A 22,500-nucleotide genomic window follows, 5' to 3' on the forward strand; every position below is an offset into this window, starting at 1 on the left:
GTCCAGTGGGCCTCCTCAGATGAATATTTTGTTTGGTTGGTTTAGATTAAGCCGGCCTTATGCCAGCACGGGCCCTTGTCCAAAGGTGGTAAGGTTTGAAGGGGAATAAGAGGCCTGACGTGGACTAACAGAGACGTCTTGAAAATTAGCGTAAGGTCTGGAGTCTTGAGCATCATTTACAATTGCAGCCAGGACAGATGTCATGAGGAGAGAAACCCGTTTTTGTAATGTTGGTCAGTAAGGCTAGAAAAGGTTTATGTGGTCAGGGGATTTGCTGGAACACTCGCCAGCAGTACCGGAAACTGAAGAAAGAAGAACTCAGAAGAAAATTAATACATTTCATTATTGCCCCGTTAGCAAAATGTAAATAATTTACACGTACTCACCGTAAAGAACCGCCGTTATCTCAGTAATTCTTGTGAAATATCAAAAGGAAAGAACTATTGTTGACACACCATCCACATATACAAAGCTGTACATTTTTTATTCTGGTATCTAAGTTTTCTAGTTTGTCACTCTTGAGATGTGGTCTGTTACTTTTTGTTTTTACTCATTTTCAACTTTTTATCGAAACCTACTCAGCAACTTACTCTTCAAACTATTCTTTCCCTGTTCTTTTTTCTGTTTTTTTTTTTTTTTTTACTTCATACTGTATAATTTCATCCTATCTTACAACGACTTTTGGGTTATTTAATTTTATTAGTTAAGTACACATTTATTAATTTGTTTAGCTGAAGCTGGCATTTTATGTCAATTCTTTTCTCTTTACTTTTACTGTCCGTCCACCTCAAGGTCATGCATATTCTCTCTCCCTGTTTGGTTTAGCAACTCCCGTCTCTCCTGGCCCTTGCTCTCTCTCGTTCACCTTCCTCCCCTTTCCCCGCTTTCTCCTTCTCCTGCACCTCCTCTAAACTCCTCTCTTCTCGTACTCACTCTTTTTCCCCTCCTCTTCTTCGTCCCCCGCCCCCCTTCATCTCTCTCTTTTCCCCTGCTCTCCCTCTCGCTCCCGCTCCTCCACACTCCCATTTTTGCCTTGTTTTGAGTCAAATCCCTCCGCTGGGCCACTTTGTCTTGCCACTTCCTCTTCGGCGTTTCCAGGAGGGATTGAAGGGCCTCTGCCAGAATGGATAATGAGAGAAAGAATGAAGGAAAACATTTTCGTTGAGGTCAACTAAATCTCAATGAAAGGGGCCAAGGACTTCTTTTTTCGGAGGGCGAGGGGAGGGGACGGGGGCGCGTTAGGGGGGCGGAGAGTACTGCATATTTGACTGGAAAAAGAGCTGAGGGAAGGGAGGACTGAGGTTATTGGGATTGATTCGTCTCCTGTACGGTACTTCTGTTTTATGTTTTCATTCACCTTGTTTCTCCGTCCGTTGATTTCTTTATTATTTTTCTTTTGTACTTCGATTGTGGTTTTTATTTATCTTTTCCTTTCTGTTTGTTTCTTTGTGTTTGTCTTTTGTAATCACAATATATTATTCTTTGTGTTAATCTATTTATATACTCAACTCGTCTTGCATGTGGTCATTCCTCAAAACCTTGAGTGTTGAAAGTTGTTATCTTCTGATTCTTCCCCTTTTTGTTTTACCGTTTGGTTACTTTAACACCTTTTTATTCCCTTTTTTGTTATTCAGTCAAGGTCAGGGAAAACTGCTTCCAACCATTATTCATTTATTCTTCACTGAAAAAACCAAGTGATGCGAAAGGTTTAATATTGTAACGCACCTTCTATTACTTAGACCATAAATATTCATAGAATAGCTTTATTTTTTCGACCGTCGATGGCTCAGTTCTGGTGGTTGGTCACGTGAGGCAATGTGTTTTATGACCACATTTTTGGTAAGTGGCCCAAGTGAGGACTCTTGTTTTGACGAGACGTTTTTGGGTAATGGTCGCACTGGGGATCGAGAAGCTTGCAGCGTGAAGTTAGCGATGTTCCTGAAGAAAACTGGGAAAAGCCCCGTAAGAGGGGCTGGGGATAGCGCATAAGGTGCACTATGGGCGTTACTTAAGGTTCTTTGCAGCGTCCCTTCGGCCACCAGCTGCAACCCCTTTCATTCCTTTTACTGTGCCTCCGTTCATATCTTTTTCTTCCACCATACTTTCCACCTTCTCCCAAAAATTGATTCATAGTGCAACTGCGAGGCTCTTCTTACACCTTTCAAACCTCTTTACCGTCAATTTCCGTTTCGGCTCCGAATGACCTCGTAATGTCCTAGCGCTTGGCCTTAGGCCTAACTTCTATATTCTGTTGTCTGTTCTGTTCTAAACCTGGGAAAATGTGATATTTGATGAAACGGTTTTGGAAATTTTTTTTCATGGGAGGTGGGAATTCACTGAGTCACACGAAGCGATTCAAGATGACTGTTTGGAATTACATCGGGAGTTTATAACGCTTTGTGTTTTGTCTCCCATAAAAATCATGAATCATGAGATTTTGTCCTGGCACCTTTTAGTCAATTTTAAACTCGCGTCCTGAACGATGGAAGATTATAAGAGTCTGGGAAAAAGGAGACTGTAAGAAAATTCCAAAGTCTGACATGGAAGTGAAAAGGTCACCGCGTGGCGCTATAGGTTTTTTTTTTTTTTTTTTTTAGTAGCTCTTGTTCGTTAGAGTTATTTCAAACGAGACAATTTTAGATTATTAGTATTTTTATCGCTTGTATACCTGTCCCTTCACGATAGGACATCAATATTCAGTTCATTTTGTAATTGCGTCGTTCTTAATTGAATACAACAAACACATTCCGTAGCTCGATCTCCTTTTACTTTGGATTTTATGGTTGTTAACCACAAGGTTCGCTACTCACAGACAATCTGTTACAAGCAGGAACAATAAAGATATGGATTATGTTTTATATGCTATATTAGCAGTAATCCTGTTACCTGAATTAGTACCTTAATGTTGCTACTAATTCATTTACACTTTTTCTGTGTCCCATGCAAATATGCTCTTTGCTAACGGATAGGGAAACATTTTGATGCTTTTTTATATAGCACTGAAAGCTTTGATGCAAAATTTGGCGTTCATGGTTAATGGGAGATTGCTTTGTAGATTGTTTAGCGGAGGCGGATCATTTTTAAACAATTGATTTCGAAAATGCTGGTGATGGTGAATGCCATAAACGTATGTCGCCATTGTTACAGTTTGCCAGGGATTTGTTACACGTTGCAGATTATATTAAATCGTTATTAACGTCTAGTTTCCGGTACTAATATATGGAATTCCCTTTTTAGTGGACATCGTTCTGAAATTTGATTTTGTTAATTTTTATGGGGGAAGAGGCTATTTTTCATCAGTCTGTGACTTCCATTTATTGGTATGTTTTTCCGGTCATATAATGTATTCATTCATTCCACTTTCATTTAGGCCTCATTCAAGAATTTTAGTTGGCTTGTAGGACAAATATTTTTTAAGCTCATTTATTATGCTATATTGTCTAAGGTTTGTTAAATGTGATGTCACTTTTTAGTTGCCCATTTTCCCAAATTTTATATCTTAGTTGAAATAATATTGATGGTACATACGTTTTCTGTTGCTCAATCTTTGATATGGTATCTTTTTATTTTAAATAGAAAGTGTTTGTTTCAGGTTTCATTGACTTCGTTACTGAATGAATGATTGCTAAACTAATTTTTGATTCCCTGCATCGTCTTTTTTGGCGTAGGTTCTTTTACCGTGATTAATTTATTACAATGTATATTATATGTGTCGCCTCATCTCAGAGATGCCATTGTTTCAAAGTGTCTGGTCGGTAGTGGAATGAGTTTTGTTTGTTTATCAAATTTTAGGATGCTTCCTTCTTATTAACTAATTAACAAATTAATTTATTTTTTAATTAATAATTTTGATTTTTTTATTGATCGTGTTCTTAATGATGTTCTCGAGTGCTGTGTTCCTTAAGTGAAATTTTCAGTTTTCATGCTTTGCTAGTGTTGTCATAACTGGTATTATTTTTATCTTCGCAATTACTTTTGTTATTTCCGTTGTCTCTTTTGCTCATACCTTCTTCGTTATTATTGTCGTCTGTCATATTTTGCTCATGTTGATGCTGTTATCTTCATTGTGATTTTTTTTCTCATGGTATCATTGTTATTAAATATTATCTTAACCGATAGGTATGAATGTTTGATCTTGTCAGTTTTGTATTATCATCATCATTACTTTCATCGTTATAGTTATTTACTTAAAATTTCACAGTTATTTACTTACAATTTCCTCAAAGAAAGAGTGGTAAAGTACAGTAAATAACAGAAAGTCTTTGAATTTGACGTAGGAATTTTTCTTTGACTGTCGAGAAAACCGACACGGAAAATAAAACAAAGTGTTTGGCGGCTAATTGAATAATAGTGGCAACAAGGGGGAACTTGCACTATGTAGATATAATGGAATAATCATGAGGCTGATGTTGGCTTCAGGTGAATACGATGTCCCTCACAATGATTCAAGACGAGGTGTCTTCTCCTGAAATGGATTAAAATACTGCATTCAGCTTACAGAAGGTTTAAAGGTACAAAGACGCTAAGATGAAACTGTCGATTTCAATCGTTTGCATGAGCGCTCCCCGTATTTATAGAATAGATTCAGATTTTTATTCGTTTTTTCTTTTTTAATCAGGTCTAAGGTGTGTCGGTGCAAGAAGTTCAATGGAAATATACAATTCCTACTGATGTACGATTGAGTGAATCGCAAATATTCTGAAGGTGATGAGTCTTGGACAAAGTGAGTGTGAGAATTGATTGTTTATACTTTGAAGCTCTCGAAAATATGTGATTGAATATTATGGGACGTTTTGGGTCAGTGCATGGTTAAGGTCTATATCGCTTTTAGACATCCTAATAAAACTCAGTATATACTTTGGATAGTCATGAGATTGACATTATTATAATCAATTGGTATGAGTCTGGTATTGGGTCTGTAGTGATCGGTTCAGGATTTGTAAACAAATAAATGGACTGATTCGGTGATTTTTTTTTCTGTTAATTTCTCGTTAAGTTTCTGACTTTTGAAGCCGTTCGTCATATTAGCCATGTCAAGTTCTGTCTCTCTCTTTCTCTCCCTCTCGTTTTTTGTGTGTACTCAGCTGCATCAGAAATCCGACTTATAAGATGACCGCTTCATTTTCTCTCTGAAATTGATCTCACTGCCGCTAACTCTTGGTAAACTCCATTTGCTTTGAGCATCGTTAACTACCAAGTCCTTTATTTAAGCGTTAACAGGTGAGGACATAAGTAGCGGCAGAACTTCGGAAGAGCGGCTGGCTACAAAAGCAATGACAGAAAAGGCGATAGCCACTTCTAAAATATGACCTTTGAGTTACGGAAATCTTACACAGTTCGTCTGTCTACCTTCCGTGTTTTATCTCGACGTCAACATTATTGTAAGTCATCGTGAATAAGTTGAACCTCGCTGGTGGATTCTGGAAGTGAAGCACGGTGCTGTGAACCCGTCATTAGGTCTCTTCATGTTCCTGTATAATTCAGCATTTTTTTTTTAATATTTCGGAGATGTATGGTTATATTACAAGCCAAAGGATATTGAAATTTTGAACGTTTTCACTTTGGATAAATTTTTTTTGTGGTTAAGAAGTTTTTTTTTAGAGAACAGGAAATACCTTAAGTGCGTTAACTCAGGTGCAGAAGATTGCATATGATAGCTTTTGACTAAGCTGATACATAAATTTAAGAGGTTTAAGCGAACTTCCTTTCTAAAAGTGTAATGTTCAATCAATTTCTTTTTTCCGCGTCACTGGAAAGCATCGCACGCCTTCATAGAAGGTGCCGAACTGAGCGCCTTTATGTTAGTGGGCGTATTTGCGCGTATGCTGACGTACGTGTGCATGCGCGATCACACACACACACACACACAAAACATACACACGTGTATTAGAGAAAGAGAAGTGACATCATATTTCTTTCCTAGAATGTTCCATGAAAGTTTTGCTCTTTGATTGGGGATAGAATTCGGTTCATTATAAGACCAGATACCATGCTTGTTACACTAATTGTAATCTCTCTCTCTCTCTCTCTCTCTCTCTGTCTCTCTCTCTCTCTCTCTCTCTCTCTCTCTCTCTCTCTCTCTCTCTCTCTCTCTATCTATCTATCTATATATATATATATATATATATATATATATATATATATATATATATATATATATATATATATATTTTATATATATATATATATATATATATATATATATATATATATATATACATATATATATATATATATATATATATATATATATATTATATATATATATATATATATATATATATATATATATATATATATATATATATATATATATATATATATATATATATATATATATATATATATATATATATATATATATATATATATATATATATATATATATATATATATATATATATATATATATATATATATAATATAAAGATTTTGTAACTGTAAAGATTTTCACTGGTCACTCTTTACTGTTTGTTAAAGTTTTTTTGTGAAATCTAGAGGTTGCATTTGTGTAAGAAGTGTGAAACTCTGAGTGTTTCGTGGCACCACAAGAGCTGAGGTAATTTTTGGTAATGGCCATAACTGCAGTGTACAGGTATTGTAAAATTTTTACAGTTTAAATCATGATTTAAATAAATTAGGGAATTTACATATATACATTTCAAGTGAGTTTACATTTTGCATTTTATTTTCATGTTTGTTGTATTTGTGTTCTTAATGTTATTTGAGTTATTTTATTCTTTTGGAATGATTTGTTTAGTTCATTGTGAATTTAACACTTTGCCATATTTTTTCGCATTTTATATAGTGGTGATTTAACATTTATTTACTTAGCATCTTAAGTGTTCCTTAATAGTGTAACATTGCATACTTGATTTAATTTTCATTTACTTAGATTTTCTTTTCAAATCTTAAGCATTTCTTAATAATTTAAATTTTGCTTAATTTAATTTCTTGATAAATTAAAGTTTTTGTGATTTAGTTTTGCTTAATGATTTAATTCAAGAATTAATTTAAAGGGATTTTACAGAGGTTTTCACAAATTTGTGTAAGGTAATGTGAATTTAACTTATTAATACCATGGTATGATAAGTTAGGAAATTTTGCCTTAGTGAAATTATTATTGATAAATCTTTTGTGAAATTGTGTGTGTTCTAGTCTTTGCAATATCTTCATATTTTCATATTTTTTTATGTTTATGTAACATTTATTTACGTAGCATTTAAATATTTCTCGGTAATTTAACATTGCATACTTGATTTAATTTTTCATTTATTAAGATTTTCTTTTAAAATCTTAAGTGATTGTTGATAGTTTAAATTTTTCTTGATTAATTTAAATTCCTGATAAATTAAAGATTTTGTGAATTAGTTTTGTTTCATAATTTAATTCAAGAATTAATTAAGTTTTATGTTATTTTCAAGTAATAGTAAATTTTTCAGATTGTGAATTCTAATTATAAATTTTGAATTTAAAAACAAATTTTTGTATTTATTTATTTTTTTTTTTAGAAAAACAGTGTTTTATTTATTGACCACCAGTGAATAGGATTAATTGTGTGTGCATAAGGCAAGTGATAAACATGTTTAGTTCTTTTAGTTTTGCCAAAGTGAATTAAGACCAGGGAAACAGTTAAAGATGTTTGATGGAGTGATGCCCTTTTACTCTAGAATATTTCTTGTTTAATTGTTGATAACTCACACGTATTCTGATAAAGTTAGTTTGATTTTTCAAGTGATTAATAAGTTTTTTAAGGGATCACTGTTACCTTTAGAGTACTCAGTCGTAATTCTATTGTTATGAGAGTTCAGGTGTCTGGCTGAAGTGAGGTAAATTTTTGAATTTTGAAATTAGTTGTGTAATAACCAGGTACTTGGTATGCATTGTGACTATATATATATATATATATATATATATATATATATATATATATATATATATAATATATAAATCATGATGTTGCCTTGCAATATGTATATCATCCCATAATTTTGATATATTTACTTCTATTTATCATGTGTTATGTGTAATGGTAATAATTATTGAAATATTGTATGCAGTGTAGTGGCAGATCTCAAAAGAGTTAGTGATTTAGATAACTTAACAGCGTGATTTAGAATTAATAATACATTTTTAATAGTAATGTAGTATATGAGCAGCACGTGTGTGTTATGTGAAGGCCTGTTTCACTTCAGTTGTCATCAGTTAAGATAAAGAGAGCTCTTTGTTTTGCTTCATGTGTTGACAGGTCGAAATAGCAATCGAGTCATGTTAAGGTTTCTGTAAGAGCTTTGTCCTATACGAGAAGAAGACTAATGATTTTTCAGTGTTACATGTGTTCCATACGATTTACTGGTAAAGACACGTACCTTTTGAGAAATATGAACGAGTGTTGCACTGAACCACAAGGGAATTGCATCATGTTTAAAATTACATTGCTCTGATCACGTATTGCTCTGATTGTGTCCCATGTGATTTTCTGTTCAAGTCACATATGCCTTTGTGGGTAAAAGCACATGTCTCAATTGATTACGTCATCTTCCTCTTCTGGAATTTTCTCTTGTATCTCGTTTCCAAAAAGCCTCAATGAAATCATCTGAGTGTTTCATTTCTTTTCTCTCTCCAAAAGAGAGAAATTTTAACGTAAGATATATGTTGAAACTGGTATTAATCTTAGCTTTTGAGATCTGAATATATATAAGAAAAATGTAACGGCGCCTGACAAAAAAAGTGTGTTTTGTGAATCTCAAGCAGCTGCAATTTTGCGAAAGTTTTCACAAGCTTGTGTAAGGTAAAGTGAATTTTACTTATTATTACCATGTTATAATAAGGTATATTAAGGAAATTTTGCCTTAGTGAAATCATTATTGGTAAATCTTTTGTGTGTTCTTGTGTTTGCAATCTATTGATTGTTCACATTTTATATATTGATGATGTAACATTTATTTACTTAGCATTTTAAATATTTTTTGATAATTTAACATTGCATACTTGATTTAATTTCATGTATTAAGATATTCTTTTGAAATCTTGAGTTCTTTTGAAATCTTGAGTAATTCTTGATAGTTTAAATTTTGCTTGATTAAATTAATTTCTTGATAAATTAAAGTTTTTGTGATTTAGTTTTGTTAGTAATTTAACTCAAGATTTAATTAAATTTTGTGTTATTTTCAAATAATAGTAAATTTTTTAGATTGTGAATTCTAATTATAAATTTTGAATTTAAAAAATAAATTTTTGTATTTGAAATTTTCAAAAACAGTATTTCATTTAGTGACCACCAGTGAATAGGATTAATTGTGTGCAAGGCAAAGTGATAAACATGTTTGTTCCTTTAATTTTGCTGAAGTGAATTAAGACCAGGGAAACAGTTAAAGTTGTTTGATGGAGTGATGGCCTTTTGCTCTAGTGTATTTCTTGTTTAATTGTTGATACCTCACTCTTGTTTTGATAAGTTTAGTTTGATTTTCTCACTTGATTAATAAGCTTTTTAAGGGATCTCTCTCTCTCTCTCTCTCTCTCTCCAAGTCACTAACTGAACTAAGGAAGAGCAGCAAAAACATGTCTACAAAAACATAATTTATTCTGTAGCCTAACATGGCAAATAGATTGGAATTAAAATAAGAATGAAACGGGAATATCTACTTCCCAGAATTGTTAACCAATTTAACCAAGTAAAAAAATATCACATAGTGCTATCAACATCCACCAATTGAGTCTCTACAGCAAAAGAGTCAAAATAAGCCAAACACGACTGTAGTCATGATAAGTCACATTCCCCTCCATTTATATTGACCTCTATTCAGTACATCTAAGGAAACAAAGGAAAAACACAACCTTTAAAAACAGGCACATAGACACCTCATTACTCCCTTGCGTCTTAAACTTCCTACTGTAGAATACAATAGGATGCAATTTATCTTCAGACTTCTGCATAAGGCAAGCTCCTATGCCGTCGTGGCTGGCATCTGTCACCAACGTGAAAGGTTGCTCGAAATCTGGAAACTTCAGCACTGGGGACTCATTAAAGACTTTAATTTTCTGAAACCCCAACTGTTGCCTCTCACCTGACACAAACTGCACGTCATCCTCAACACGTCTGTCAGTGGAGACAATAGGGTGGAAATACCTTTCACAAACCTTCGGAAAAATCCCGCCATGCCCAAGAAAGAATGAATCTGCTTCTTATTTTTAGGAGTAGGAAAATCCACAAGTGCCCTAACCTTGTCCCCATTTACCCTGACGCCTTCCTTAGAAATAACATGACCCAAATATACTATCTGCTTCTTCAAGAAATAACACTTAGCTAATTTAATTTTCGAAACCGCTAACCTAAGTCTCCTAAGAACTTCCCTAAGGACCTCTAAATGTCTCTCTACAGAATCAGTGGCAGTCAAGACAGCATCCACGTAAACTTATAATGTCCCTTCGGCAAAGAAAAAGCAGTATACTTGTGACTCTCCTCACTAAGAGGAACCTGCAAAAACCCCTGCATCAGATCAATTGAAGATTAGATACTTTTACCCCCGATTTCTACAAACAAATCCAGCAAACATGCCACAGGATGGCTGTTCGGGATCGACTTATCATTCAACATATGAAAATCCCATACACATGTACTGAGCTGTCCTTAGGCCCTTAGGCCCTGCTAACAATTGAAAATTAAAAGGTGAGGAAATGGGCCTAATTATACCTTCTTCTTCCCACTTATTGACCTCTTGTTCTACCTGTTCCCTAATCTTAAAAGGAATCCTATATAAAGGGACAAAAATAGGCTTAGTTTCATCCTAGGACCAAATGAACCTTGTGTTCTAATACATTATTTAACCCCAACTTATCCCCTTTATCTGCAAACTCAGCCAAAACATCTTCCACCCCCTCTATACACTCTTTATAATCAGCATTTGTTAAATGATCGCTAAAAACCTGTCTATTAACCTGTAATATTGCCTATGAAAATTCATTGTCATCCCTTACAATAGCAACCGAATTATTGTCATCAACCCAATCTTCAAAATCTACCACATATGTATCCTTCTGATATCTCTGAACTGAATCGTAACAGTCTAGTAATTCTACCCAAGTAACCCCTGTATCAGACACATTGCTTATAGAAACTGTACTCACTGCACCCTTGAGCTTCTTGCTACCCTCACCTGTCTGGGCATTTTCACATCTTTCACTCGGACTTTCACCAGAGCAACCATACCTGGGCCCAAAACCACATCTTCTGATAAAATACCTTCATAACACTTCTTCCCCTCAGAAACATATTTAGTATCAACCCGTAAACCGTTATCAACACCCGATCTCTTATCATGATCCCCTTTAATCTCATCAAGTTCTTTGTACAGGACAAAAACCCCAGGTGCCCCAACAGTTGTACCGCCTACCCCTGTCTGAACTGAGATTCTTTTTCTCCGGCACATTGGATGACCCAATAACAATGTATTCCCCAAAGCAGCCCCTCGTAAAACCAAAAATGGCTCTAAAAAACTTTACTTTCCAAGGACAAACTAACGTCCGTGCAACCCAAAACACTCATCCTATTTGCTTGAACATCAAATACTGTCTCCTTAGCAGGCCTCAGACAGCGATCGGAAAACATCTATCGATATAAATCATAATTCATCAGATTAACAGACACACCAGTATCAGTAAATACTGAGACATCGACACCATGCACAGACCCTTTCACAATTGGCTTCGGCTCTAAGGGCTTAGCCAGAAGTCCTATATGAGGAAACACCCATCACCTTTTCGCCTTTTGTTGTTTGGCCCTCCAAAAATTCTGCTGGTCCCTAGAAACCCTCAACAAACCCCGTCGAGGAGGAGTTCTATTAGAAATGCTAGAACCCTGAGGCACACTCCTAAATTCATCCCGTTTAAGAACCAGACAAAACCGCCAAACGTGCTCTGAAGTCTTGCAGACACCACAATATCTCACCTTGCAAAACTTTTTGGTGTGACCTTGCTTATTACAGTTAAAACAACGAACATGCGACATTAAACCCTTAGAACCCCTCCTATGCTCTGTCTTGGCACACAACCTCGTGGAAGGGGAACTAGAATCACCCTGTCGCAGGTTCATTGGAATAGCTCTGGAAGCCTTTGGTATCCCATTTATGAATGTGCTATCCACAGCAGGACATTTCAACAGGTGAATGCGAACCTGCGAGAAAAGTAAGGCTTCTTCAGACCCCTTTTCTGTCCTTTCATCAAAACTATCTACTATGGCGTCAGGAACATCACCAAGCATCCATGCGAACTGAAGCAATTTCTCTAGGTCATCCACAGAAATATTGTTACCCTTTACCCAACTGGACGCTCTTAATCTCTTCGAAAAATCTCTTGCAGCATCAAAACATCTGGCACTAAATCTAACCAAAGAATCCTGACCCTTTCAAATCTTAAAGAGCGACCTAAGGTCTCGAACTGCATCTCCGGCTTTAGCTGTCCCATATGCTGTCCTCAGAAACTTATTGAGATCGTCCCATGCCTTACAATTTCCAAATTGATGCCTCCGACAACGTTGTCCTATGTCCCCTTTATCTAAACTGAGGAATCCTTTTGCTTCATTCAAAGCCTCTACCCCATCTGTAATTTTCTTGACGACCAGGTAATTCGACACACGTTCGATAAAAATTTCGAGAGGTACTGGAAGAACCACATCAACCAACCCTGGAGGTGACCGATGTAAACTTGTGAAAGAAAGTTACTTTATCTCTGTCTATGGCACCCTCCGCCATATTGTCGGGATTGATAAAACTCCAAGACCCAACAACACAACCCAATCTCAGCTTCATACACTAACAGAAATTCCAAAAGAAAATCTTCATGAAGACAATTGTGAAATCCTCCGAGAGAGGAAAAAAAGAAAAAGAGAAAGGCAAAAAAAAACAAGAAATGTTTACCCAATAGTGTAAGAAATATTTATTCCCAATAACCCAACAACCATCAAGCAATTATCAACATGATAACCCAAGTTCCCCAAAAATAATAAAAAAAAACAAAGTATTCCATAATCCCCAAGTAGTTCCTAATCGCCGATGCAAATTGAAAAAAGCTAAAAGAAAAAAAAAACACAACTCGCACCTGCTCTAACTACCCCAGCCTACCCCCACATACATAGATAACATGCTCAAAGAGAATGAGAAGGAAGCGGATACTCCGCCCACTGACTACGTCACGAGTACGTCACTTCGTAAAGCAACTACGGGTCACTTGCAACATAATCAGAAAAAACACTCACTCCCCCTTGAATCGGCTTATTCCCTTCTACAGCGCTACACAATAACATGAAAAAACACACATAAAAATATCCCCCTTCGTCTTCTACACCCTCTGTGCTGCAAAAATACCTGAAACAATTCTCCAACCTGAAAAAAAACACTCCGACACTCTTACTACAAATAAACCCACTCACACCAGCACAGGCTATTAGCTACTAACCATGAATCATCTGGCTATCTTGGCCGAACGAAAAAACTCCTAGGTCATCAAAGCACTACCAACCATGCGTCTCAAAGATTATTGGAACACTCCCCATTATGAGCTAATTTCCCCGTTACCAGTCCCTTCAGAAGCTGTTAAAGGTCGTAAGGTCAAAATACCACCAACTATTATGCCCTATTATACGAGGTCAGATAGGGTGATAATCTCCCTCCACATCTGTTTTAATGCCAATGTCACAATCAACTTACATCTCAGAGATACCACGTTAGCGATGGCCGACCTGCTCACTGGGTAAGCACATCCTGTCTCTCTCATAGCTCACTCGCTCAACAACAACCCTCTCTCTCTCTCTCTCTCTCTCTCTCGCTCTCTCTCTCTCTCTCTCTCTCTCTCTCTCTCTCTCTCTCTCTCTCTCTCTCTCCTCTCCGTCCAAGTCACTGAACTAAGGAAGAACAGCAAAACATGTCTACAAAAATATAAATTATTCAGTAGTCTAACATGGCAAATAGATTGGAATCAAAATAGGAATGAAATGGGACTATCTGTATCGCAGAATTGTTAACTCATTTAACCATGTAAAAAAATATAACATAGTGCTATCAATGTCCACCAGTCGAGTTTCTACAACAAAAGAGTCAAAATAAGAGAAAATCATGGTTATGTCCCTCTAGGAGAAGGTACAGGTCTAACGCATGTTCCCCATGGGGAATAAGGTGGAAGTTCTTACGGATCATAAGCCATTGTTGGATCTTTTTATTAAGCCTGATCTTTCTCCTAACAGGGCTTGGTGGTTTTTGACAATTAGGGATTTTGATGCTATGCTTAGGTATATTGAGGGTAAACATAATGTGGTGGCAGATGCTCTTGGCAGGCATTTTGTGGACACGGAGGGTGACCATGTGTGTGTACTGTAACTGGGGAGTGTGTAGATTTGGATATTAGTTTAGTGGAGGAGAAACAAGACGAAGATGAGGTTTTAGCAGATGCAAAGGTGTTTCTTAGGGGTGAATTAGTGAGAAAAGGTTGTAGGTTACCTTATTTAGGTCTGGAGTTAGAGGCTAATTTGTCGGTGAGGAGAATTAAATATAAGTTGAGGAGTAGTGAAGATAAGGGTGATACGACTCAGATCGTGTTGCCGAAAGAATTAATCCCAGTGGTTTTGGATAGAGCTCATTGTAAATTTGGTAGTCCACATTTGGGGACTGAGAAGACATGCCATAGAGCAGGGGTTCCCAAACTATGGGTCACGACCCCTATAGGGGTCGCGAAAAGATTCTTTTGGGTCGCAAGAAGACAAGGTGATTGTAAGGTATATTATCTTTAAGAATTTCACTCATATATATATATATATATATATATATATATATATATATATGTATATATAATATATATATATATATATATATATATATATATATATATATATATATATATATATATATATATATATATATATATATATATATATATATATATATATATATATATATATTTTTTTTTTTACAGGTCATTTGAGTAAACATAAAATAAATACATACACACACACACACACACACACACACACACACATATATATATATATATATATATATATATATATATATATATATATATATATATATATATATATCACCTATGTATAATGATGATAATAAAAAAAGAAACTTATGAACTGTTACCTCTCATTCATATTTCATAAATCTAAAGTCTACGTCGACCTGGGAAAAAGAAAATGTTAATCCTTCCTTGTAGAGGTTCTTGAAAGATTATGATGTAAAAAGTTACGTAATCAAAGGTCGAAAAATCTCCTTTAGTGATCATTAATACACATTTATTGATACAACAAAATGTAAAGGTCTATAGTTATTTAATGAAGTTTCCTACTCTCTAGCTGTGCAATACACACACATATTATATACATATATATATATATATATATATATATATATATATATATATATATATATATATATATATATATATATATATATATATATATATATATATATATATATGCACACACACATACTGAACACTGAAGTACCTGATACAATGTCATTATTCCTTATGACAACAGTAGGCCTCGTATCGAAAACAAATTCGTTGTATCCTCTTTCTCAGTCTTGCAACACTCAGCGGATCGTACGCGTACGGTGCACAGCGTACAGGTTTGATTGTGTCGCCGTTTTCTATATTTTACTACATGATGAAAAAAATCTATGGTATGCATAAATATATATTCTCTTAAAATTAATTTTTATGCTTGATATATATTTATGAATTAAGAAGATGTTATTTGTAATTATTTAATGTAATTTCTTCAGCCAAATGTATTTTTAATGCTAAACATTTGGATCACAACTTTCATCTCTGATTTCATCTTTCAAATTAGGTTACCAATAGTGATAGTAGCTACTAGTTTACCTCAGTTGTTTGTGATATTTTCTGTTTGTATCTCTTATTTGGGTAATTGAAAAGTGGACGTAAAAGAAACTTCAGATATAAATCAAGAGACCCTAGAAGTGGATAATAATGTAGTTACAACACCGTCTCAGTCAAATATGAAAAGGAGTGTTGTTGAACCAAGCAGCAGCGGTCAACCACAGCCAAAACGGCGAAAGTACCAAGAAGATTTTATTCAATATGGTTTTGTATGCCATGTTGTTAATGACGTTCATCATCCTCAGTGTGTTATATGTTTGGAAGTGTTGGCTAATGAAAGCTTAAAGCCAGCAAAAATGAAAAGACACCTGCAGTGCAAGCAAGCACCAGTCATTCACAAATAAACCAATAGATTTTTTCCGACGCAAGAAAATGGAGTTACAAGGACAAAAGCAAGTGATAACAAAAAATGTTGCATTGCCTGTCAAAGCTCAAATGGCATCATATGAGGTTGCATATCTAATTGCTCAGAGAAAAAAGCCACACGCAATACGGGAAGAGCTTATCAAACCTGCTGCACTGGCAATGTGTAGAGCTATTCATGGAGAAAAGATGGCTCGCGAACTTGAATCCATACCCCTGTCAAACAATACGGTTGGTAGGCGAATTCATGAGATTGCAAGTGACATACTGATTCAGTTGGAGAGAGTTAAGAAAATAAATTATGCTTTACAATTAGATGAATCAACCGACATTTCTAGTTCTTCTCAATTACTTGCATTTATAAAAAAATATAGCTTCAATGGAAAATTGAATGAAGATATGTTGTTTTGCCTTGCGCTAGAAGGAAAGTGTACAGGAGATGTTATTTTCATGGCATTGGATAAAAAGACGTCATGAGCTTGGACTTTCTTGGGATCGGTGCGTAGGTATATGCACAGATGGAGCCGGGGCAATGTTAGGTAAAAAGAAAGGACTAAAAGCAAAGGTACATAATGTGGCTCCTCATATACGTTTTACTCACTGTATTATTCATCGAGAAGCTCTCGCTTGCAAAGCCATTGTTCCCGAACTTAAAACTGTTTTTGATACAGCTGTCAAAATCGTCAACTACATAAAATCACGCCCTTTGAATGCCAGGTTATTTGCTTCACTGTGCAAAGACATGGGCTCAGACCATGAAGCATTGTTGCTTCACACATAAATCAGATGGCTCTCCAGGGGAAAAGTTTTCACACGGCTGTATCAGCTGAGAGACGAGGTCCGCCTATTCCTTCTGGATTCAGGCTCTGAATTTAGTGTATTCATGACTGATAGTAACTGGTTAGGAAAGCTAGTGTATTTATCATGCATTTTTGATAAACTTAATGAGTAAAATCTTTCCATACAAGGCCCAAACACAAATATTTTGTCATTGTTCGACAAGATAAATGCATTCTCAAAGAAGCTTGAGCGATGGATTTCACGAGCTGAAGAGGGTAACATTGAAATGTTTCCTGAACTTGAAGAGTTTGGAGAGGAAAATGAGTTATGTCTGGATAATTTGAAAGCAATAATAGTCAATCATCTTCGAAATCTTCTTAATTACTTCAAGAAATACTTTTTAGAAGAGTCAGATCTAGAACAGTATGACTGGATACGAATGCCATTCACTGCTCCTGGAAATCATTTATCATCTGACCTCGAGGAAGCACTGCTTGAATTATCTTCTGACAGAACCTTACGACTCAAGTTTGGGTCAACAACATTGAATGAGTTTTGGATATCAGTATCGGAGGAATATCCTGGTTCATCAAAGACAGCACTGAATATCTTAACACCGTTTGGATCGACTTATCTCTGTGAAACTACCTTCTCTGCATTAACGTATATCAAGAATAAATACCGATCTCGATTGAGTGTAGAAGATGATCTGCAAGTTGCAGTCTCCGATATCACCCCTAGATTTGAGATGTTATGTTCAAAGAAACAAGCCCATTCATCCCATTAAATTAGACAAGGTTAGATTGTATTGTACTTTAACTGTTTTAAAACAAAGCAAACAAACAATCTCTCTCTCTCTCTCTCTCTCTCTCTCTCTCTCTCTCTCTCTCTCTCTCTCTCTCTCTCTCTCATACACACACACACACACACACACACACACACTTATGTACTCAACACACAAATATCCTTTTTGTGTTTGTGCATAACAAACACACACACACACACACACACACACACACACACACACACACATATATATATATATATATATATATATATATATATATATATATATATATATATATATATATATATATATATATATATATATATATATATATATATGTATGTATGTATGTATGTATGTATGTATGTATGTATGTATGTATGTATGTATGTATGTATGTATGTATGTATGTATGTATGTATGTATGGATGGTATTTATATAGTTTGTATGTTTTCAGGTTATATACGTACTATATCCCACCGAGGAAAATATTTTTTGCCTGGAGGGGTCGGAAAATGTTTGAAGTAAGTTTTATGGGTCGCCAAGTAAAAAAGTTTGGAAACCCCTGCCATAGAGTATGAGATCAATTTTTCTGGAAGAACATGTTTTCTTCAGTGGAGAATTTTGTGAAGGGGTTTCTGTGTGCAATTTGTGTAAACCGGCGAGGGTTACGTCTTGTAAATTGGGGTCTTTTCCTATCCCTAGTAGGCCATTTCAGAGGGTGCATATGGATCTTTTGACAAAATTTTGTAAGTCGGGGTATGGATATAAGCGTTTGTTGGTGATTATAGATGAGTTAACAAGGTTTGTGAAGACTTTTCATTTAAAGAACATGACGGCAAATGAGGTGGCAGTGACATTTTTCTATGGGCATATTTGTAGATATGGAGTTCCAGAGATACTTGTCACTGATAATGGGAGAGAATTTGTGAACAGAACGCTGGAGTGTCTTGCAGAAAGTAAATATTCTTCCATATAGGCCAGAAGCTAGTGGGTTGTGTGGGCGAACCAATAGGAAAGTGCTTGAGGCTCTTAGAGTTATGGTGGGTGGTAATGATAAGAATTGGGATGAATATACAGATGTGGTGAGACATAACATAAATACAGTGGTTAGTGACACCATTGGTGTTTTGTCTGGTGAGGCACTTTTTGGTTATCCAGTTCGGGGTGCATTTGATTTGTTGTCCATACCTTCATGTTGTGACGATACAGTTGAATCGTTGATTGCTACAGCTAAAGAGAGACATGCATGTCTTAGTAGTAATTTGGAGTCAAAGACTCGGAGAAATGGTAGCAAGAAGCAATGCAAAATCGGATGGCATAAGAGTTGCAGTTGGGATAAGGTATTTTTGAAGATTACTGTCAGATATGATTTGAACTATAAGCTAGGTCCAAAATTTGATCGGCCGTTTCGGGTTATAGAAGAGAAAAGGGGAAATAGGCTCATAGTTTTGAATGAAGACACGGGGGTGACGAGGTTAATGCACATTTCGAAGATTAAAAGAGCAGTTTAATGTTTAATTTTTTTTTTTTTTTTTTTGTGGATAACGAGTTTTGAAAATGGGGGGTTGTTGTCCGTGGAGTTTTTAAATCTTTCTATGCTTTATCTTTCGGGAATTAAGCATTAAATTGTCTATGGGTTTTGGTTTTTTGTCATTTGTATTATTTATATCTTTTGCGTGGTAAAACCAGCAGACGAATAAGGGGGTGGTTGCTTTAGCTGTAGGGGTGACCTAGATTTGACAATAGTTCCATTTCCAGTTCATACGGCAATTTTAATAATGTTGAGAAAGAGACTGAATTGTTGCTAACAGATTATATCTCAAGTATATCTCAAGTAAAAGCAGTAATAGCGGGTCGAAAGGGCGTATTTTTTAGGATATTTTATCTTTAACGGCGTTAGAATCAGTCTTGGTGAATGGGGCTTATAAATGGGGGTCCAGTATAGTTTTCACTGGTAGTGATTTATATCGGTACCATGGTATAATAACAGTATATTTAGCAGACGGGTTTAATTGTAGAGATACCTATGGGTGCCAAGGAACCTTTTAGTAGTTATATATTACGACCTTTTTCCAGTACATATATTAATAAGCATACCTTAGTTTTACCAGACCACTGAGCTGATTAACAGCTCTCCTAGGGCTGGCCCGAAGGTTTAGACTTATTCTACGTGGCTAAGAACCAACTGGTTACTTAGCAACGGGACCTACAGCTTATTGTGGAATCCAAACCACATTATAGCGAGAAATGAATTTCTATCACCAGAAACAAATTCCTCTAACTCTTCATCAGCCGGCCGGAGACTCAAACTCGGGCCTAGCGAGTGCTAGTCCACAGCTCTACCAACTCGCCCAACGAAGAGCTAGACGTAGAATAGTGATGTTAGAGAGGGGTTTACTTACAGTTGATAGGTGACCTGACTGCTACAGAATGCAAGTTTCTCACAGCTCCAAAAGACCATGGTGAAGTTGTTGGAAATGTCTTCAGCGATTTTGTTTTGAAGATAGAGGCTGACACAGATGGTGCCATGACATGTCGACACCGTTTCTTCTGGAGGGTTCACAACTTTTATGGAAAATGCAAGATGGTGTCTACGCAACTTGTCGTTCTTGGCAAGAGGATCTATAGTTCGTCAACGAGGATTTTTATGCCACGTGTGCACTTTCCATAGGACTGTGGAATTACTAGGCTTACCAGAGGTTACAACATTGCCGCTGTTAAGCCAGATGGAGGACATTGACTAATATTGAGTGGATTAACGGCAATAAGCTCATCTTACCAGGCGTCCTTGGTGCGTTATTGATAATTATTATGATTATGGCAGTGGCTATTATTTTTAAATGCAGGCTGTACTGCTGCAGGAAGAAGCTGTTGCCACAAGTGCAAATGACAGTGAATGATGAAACAGCACTGTAGTGACTGAATAAGTGTACTTCAGGTCGAGGATGACCTGTGGGGATAGGTGGTCCGAGCTCTGTGCACCTTTGTAAGTAGGAATTTGTGTACATGCTAGTGACGCACGGTCTCTTGCAATGTTTAACAAATCTCGCAAGTGTGGATATGTGTTTTTTAATTCAGCGCTCAGTGTACAGTCACCTGTGGGAGTCAGCAATTGATCATTGGTGACCTGAACATTGTTCAGAGAGCGCCTGGAGATAGTAATACGTGTCCAAAGATGGAAGTTTCCATGGAACTTTTTGGTCTGGTTCTAATCAGATTTTTGGGTGTTGTGGAAACATAAATTAGTTCGTGCGGTACGAAACGCTCAGTGCAAATGGGCTGTGGTCGATTGCTCACTCTTGTGTGACAGGGCAATCTAGAAGGATGTGTTGGACACACTGGGAATTGTAATTCCCATTCACTAGAAAGTGAGTAGAAGACTTAGAAAAATTACTAACTTTTACATACCTTTTTTTTTTTTTTATTCTTGTACCAATGTCTAACATTTATATGATGTGTTGATGATCTGGGTGATATTTGATTTTTTTTAACAGAGATGGTTCCTTCTTTTTTTTGGCAGAAATATTTCAATGGAACCATGGTTAATTGGGGCGGACACACATCTGCACGGATGTGAGTGTAATATAGCCATAGTGGAAAATGGTGATGAAATGGATGGATAGCCATAAGTCGGTCTTGGCATATAAGAGGAACTGAAGAAAATGACTTTTTAAAGTTGCTTAGAGAGACTTGGTGTTATTATGGAACTTTTAGGAGACGTTGATGGGGGAATGGGAATTAGTTCTCACTATGTTCTTTTGGTGACTGGGAGATTTTTGGCTTTTGGGGGCTACGTTTTGATGGGGTTTCCATAACTAATGTGCTTATTTTCATTTTACATTGATGAGTTGTTGGGCTTACTTAATAAATGTCTATTTTTGTAACTGTGGTTTGATTACCATGTATTTTAGAATTAGGAACTGAGTCCATGAGAGAGAGTAGAGAGAGATTTGTCAGAGAGAGAGAGAGAGAGAGAGAGAGAGAGAGAGAGAGAGAACTTCTCGGTGCAGCTACCACATGCTAACCGATCGCAGGTAAGTGCCATTTGTCAGAGTTGACAGTGGCGTAACATATACATATATAATACATATATATATATATATAATTAGCCCTGTGGATAGATTACTTTAGAAGGGACGGGTTATTGTGGTGCTGAGGCGAACATGTAATTTGTTAAAGGTTTGTATAATGTATAAAGTAATGCCTCGTTTCGCATAGTTTCTCGTTCTGCTGTATGATAGGATAATTGCTCGCAGCATTTCTTTTTTGAAGGTACTGTTGGAATGATTAATTGGTCACTAATTCATCTTGAGGCACATGACTCTTACAATGCTTTGCTTTCGTCGGGCATTGACGAATACCACACCATATTCTCCACTTAACCTCTGGCACCCTTTGCCTTATGTGTCTTCGGAGTCCTACATTTTCCAAGGTCCAGAGACCTTTTGGGCTAACATCACTGGATGGGAAAGTTTGTTGATAATATGTTTTCCTGAAGTTGGTTTTCCCGCCCCGTGGTTTCCATAATCTTCTTTTTTTTTTAGGAGTCATATATCATCTTTTTTTCTCTCTTCCAAGGTCTGGTCTAGATAGAAACAATAAATTGTCGGTCCCTTCACGTGAAAAGTTATTGTGTCTTGTTATAAGGTGAATCGTTGCTAAAGCCAAG

General features: G+C 36.0%; 1 long non-coding RNA gene across 1 annotated transcript in view; it reads left to right on the forward strand.

Moving 5' to 3' along the window:
* The first annotated feature begins 4,336 nt into the window (after positions 1–4,336).
* Positions 4,337–22,500, forward strand: part of LOC136847037 (uncharacterized) — a 143,539-nt gene continuing 125,375 nt past the window's right edge. The window contains exon 1 of the long non-coding RNA XR_010855598.1: positions 4,337–4,723. This is a non-coding gene — a long non-coding RNA (uncharacterized lncRNA). The remainder of the gene's footprint in view (positions 4,724–22,500) is intronic.

The sequence above is a fragment of the Macrobrachium rosenbergii genome, chromosome 16, assembly GCF_040412425.1.
Source record: "Macrobrachium rosenbergii isolate ZJJX-2024 chromosome 16, ASM4041242v1, whole genome shotgun sequence".
In the NCBI taxonomy this organism is placed as follows: domain Eukaryota; kingdom Metazoa; phylum Arthropoda; class Malacostraca; order Decapoda; family Palaemonidae; genus Macrobrachium; species Macrobrachium rosenbergii.